Below are 4,541 nucleotides of genomic sequence, written 5' to 3' on the forward strand. Positions count from 1 at the left end.
GCCCAATAACTTCGCCAGGTCTTTTGTCACCATCTGTCCCTTTGCTCATTGAGGTCAGCAGCAGGACCCCAGGCCGGTGGAGCTATAATCTCTGGCTCCTCGAAGCAAAAGCTTTCAGTGGTTCCACTCCCCCATGACGGTGGAATGTTCTCTCACTTCAGGGTACAGAGACCATCCTTCCGACATCAGAGCGAAAGGCTGGTCCCAGAGATGGCCGATAGGGTCCTGTGCCATGGCGCTCCTGGGCCAGGGGCAGTGGGCAGCTTCGGTTCAGAAGGCAGCAGGGTGAGGGGTGGGGCTGCTGGCAGGGGCTGCCTGAGGGGAGTGCAGCATATATTATATATCAGACTCACTCAGAGGGCACTGTCTTTGTGTCAGGCATTATAGTTTAAGTGCTCTCCATGTATGAACTTACTTAATTTCCACAGCAACGTTGTAAGGTCGGTGCGATTATTTTCATTGTCAGACGGGGACGTGGAGGCACAGAAAGGTGAAGTCACTTCCCCAAGGTCACACAGCTAGTCAGGGACCCGGACCCGAGCAGGATATATATTTAACCACCACACTATATGCCTCTCCATCTGTGGTAACAGGACCTCTTCTCATCCCGCCGTCTTCCTCTCCTTGTTCACTCTGCCTCCGCCATCCTGGGTGGGTTTCCATAAACCTCCAGTGCTGGGGCCAGCTGCCCAGCACATGCATGATGCTCTCCAACCTCGTCCCTGTCATGATCGCTGCCATTTTACAACCTGCCGCTGATGGGCTGGTCTTCCCGATGACCCCAGGAGGGAGGTGCTGTGATCATCACCGCCATGTCACAGATGAAGAAACCGAGGTTCAGAGAGGTGAGGCCACGGCTCGTCCAGGGTCATCCAGCTAGGGAAGTGGCTGAATGCTTGGCATTGTGGCTCTGAAGCCTGGATCTGGACTCTGGGGTCCCCCGTGGTCAGGGATGCTCGCTGTGTCTGGACCTGGGCTCTGGGGTCCCCCGTGGTCAGGGACGGTCGCTGTGTTCGCTTCCTGTAGGGGCTGCTGTAACAAAGTACCACAACCTGGGTGGCTCAGAACAATAAAAATGTATTGTCTCACAGTCCTGGAGGCTGGCAGTCCAAAATCAAGGTACTGGCAAGGTCCTGCTCCCTCTGAAACCTGTAGGAGAGGGTCCTTCCTCGCCTCTTCTGCTTCCGGGGGTGGCCGGCTGTCCTTGGCATTGCTTGGCATGTAGACACATCACTCCAGTCCTCCGTGTTCACGTGTCCTTCTTCCCGCTGCAGGGGTCTGTGTCACTGTTCAAATGTCCCCTTTTTATGAGGACGCCAGTCATACTGGATTAGGGTCCACCCTAATGACCTCATTTTAACTTGATTACTTCTGTAAAGATCCTACTTCCAAGTCAGGTCATGCGGTGAGGTAAGGCGGGTTGGGGCTTCACTATATCTTTTTTGGGGAAACACACTTCAATCCACAACAGTGATATGGTCATGAGGCGCTTGGGGGAGGCCAGAGGCTACCCAAGCATCCTCTATGTAGAGATCTTTCCTTCCCAGGAAATGGAGCAGTGGACCCCAAATCAGGGATGTTGTATTCCTTCCTTTGCCAGCTTGTTTTCATCGTGCTGCCCCCAAGAGGCTGTAAACTTCAGGAGAGCAGGGACTGTGCTGCCTCCATGCCTAGCACAGCACCTGGCATTCAGCAGGCACTGGATAAACGCTTGAACGATTGAAAGAATAAATGAATGAAGGGCCACCTCCCAACCCCAGCCAACACAGATGTCCAGGTCTTCAGCCCTCCCAGGACCAAAAGGCAAGCTGATTTGTCAGGAGCCTTGAACCCGTGGCTGAGCTGTTCGCATTTCAGCATCTTCGCACCTCTGCCCAGTGGCTTCCCCAGCAATGGTGAAATTATTAAACCCCATTACGAATCGGATTTTAATCTCCCGTAAATAGTCCTGCCATTATAGCGTCATAAGAGGCAATTAGGACATTCCTCCCCTCCTTCTTGCCTTCCTTCTTCTAGCCACAGACCTTCTGATCTTCCCCATGAGTCAGGGGGTGGCGACGGAGGCCCAAGGAAATGGACCAGTTCTGGCCNGACAGCAACTTGTCTGTTCCCCTTCCCCTAATCCCCCAGCGCTGTTCCCATCCCCCAATTCCCCAATAAACATCTTTTAAAAAAAAGCTAAAGGGGAACCTTGCCTGAATAAATTGGTTGTAACCTACCCTATGAATTGAGAATAATCTCTTTAACTTCAACACCTGAGGTTAAGAAGAAATGGACCCACCCATTCATAAACTCTATATATCTGCAGGGCAGCTTCACTTCTTGGCAGGCTGCTCCTCCTGCCTGATATAAAGTTCCCACGGCTGGATCCTAGTTACCCTGGGCCATACACTATGCTAAGCGCTTCGCATATATCATCTCACTGTTTCTCAGAAGATCCTCATGACATAGGTACGCCTGCTGTCCCCATTCTGCAGATGTGAACCGAGACCAGAGAGGCTAAGTAATTTGCCCATGGTCACACAGCTAGCCGGCGATAAAAAAATCTATGAGTCTGACCCCAAAGCCTAGGTCCGAAGTGAAAGAACTTGGTTTCTAGATGTTTCTTAGGATTCCCCCCTTCCTTGGGGTGTTTCTGTCCTACCAGGATGATGGCAGGGATCAGGGAAACTGCTTTGTGATGGAACCCTTCATGTGCTTGAACCTGAGACCATCACCTTGGGGAAGGGCTTCGTCCCTTAAGAAATTATAAATATTTCATTTTCCCCTCGTCTCTCCTGCCTTGTCAGCCCTGAGATGAAGTTATCGATGGGAGCCCGCGTGATGGACAGATTGGCGGGGTTCCGTATTGATGAGTTAATAGATTCTTGGCTCCCCCCCCCCATTCTCTGAAAAAAAAAAAAAGAGGTCTTGACAGCTGTTTTCACTGTTGTAGGGGCGGATGGGGGCTGCTGCAGAAGACGATAGAAAGCCAGGCCTGGGTCAGGGTGGCACCTGTCAGACAACCCTGGCAGCTCGACCTTCAGCAGTTATCCTGAATCCGACCGCCTCCCACCCTCTGCCCCTGGTCTGAGACTGTGTCATCTCTTGGCAGCAGTCTTCTCACTGGCCTCCCTGCTTCTGCCCTTTCTGCTCAGTCTAGTCTGTACCCGGCAGCCAGAGCTGTTTCAGAGCATAAGCCAGTTCCTGTCACTCTGTCCCAGACCCGCAGATCACTCCCATTGCAGCTGAAGCCCAAAGTCCCTGCTGGGGTCCCCAGTGCTCTGTCCTCACACCTTAGAGCCCTCTCCCCATTCTAGCCACAGACTCCTTGCTGTTCCTTAAACTCCCAAACATGATCCCGTCTCGGGGTGTTTGCACCTGCTGTTCCCGCTGTCTGTTTGCACTTCCTGCAGCAGTCTGTCTACCTGACGTAAGCACACTCCTTCAGGTCTTTGCTCAAGTGACCCCCTGCATAAATACCTCAGTGCCTCATCCAGTTTGACTTTTCTTTGTGGTCCTTAAAACATCTTGCCATTATTCATCCAGCTATTCACAAATGTATTGTCTGGTTTCTCTCTCCAGAATGAAAGCTCCGTGAGAGCAGGGTCTTTGAAGGACTTGTTCGCGGCTGCATTTTTAGTACCTAGAACAGGGTCAGCAAATATACAGCCTGTGGACAAAGCTGACTCGCAGCCTGTTTTTGTAAATAACGTTTTATTGGAACACAGCCATGCCCATTCTTTCCTGTACTGCCCATGGCTGGTTTGTACAACCAAGAGGGTAGGGAGTGCAAAGCCAAAAATATTTACCGTCTGGCCTTTTTACAGAAAGAGTTTGCCGCCCTCTGACCTAGAACACAGCCTGACACACAGCAGCTAGCACAAAATTTATGTGTGGAACAAATAAGTGAATATGAGGTCTAATCTTTTTAAAGATCAGATTCTGGCCAGCAGGTTAAGAAACCAGGTATTAAAGCCATGTGTCACCCTTGCCCGCTGGGGAAATCGATGCTCATGACTTCCTCCCAGAGGACCCCCGTGCCCTCCAGAACGCTCTTGGTTGCAAGTAACAGGAAATCCAACTTGATCGACTTGAGCCAGAAAAGGCAATTTGTTAGCTCATGTCATAAACTGAAAAGCTGAAGGTAGACTCCTTCAGGCATGGTTGGATCTAGGGTCTCGTACTCGCAGGTTCAAGGCCAAAGAAAGAGAGAGTCTCTGCTTTTCTTGGGAGCATAACTGGATAAATGGGCTACCTTTCAGAGCCTCAGTTTTCTCATCTGTGGAGAACAATGGCCCCTGTCTCATAAGGTAGCTGCAAGGGTGAAATGAAACAATTCAAGTATGGTTGGCTCAAGAAAAAAAAAAAATTAAATAAATCCACCTCCTAAACCCTGGAACCTATGAAAATGTTAATTTACACGGCCCAAGGGACTCTGCAGACGTGATTAAGTTAGGGATTGAGATCAATAGATTATCCTGGATTATACACGTGGGCCCAATCTAATCACATGGTCCTTATAAGGGGAGATGTGAGGATAGAAGCAAGGCTCAGAGAGA

Source organism: Hipposideros armiger, unplaced genomic scaffold (genome assembly GCF_001890085.2).
Source record: "Hipposideros armiger isolate ML-2016 unplaced genomic scaffold, ASM189008v1 scaffold_62, whole genome shotgun sequence".
Lineage (NCBI taxonomy): Eukaryota > Metazoa > Chordata > Mammalia > Chiroptera > Hipposideridae > Hipposideros > Hipposideros armiger.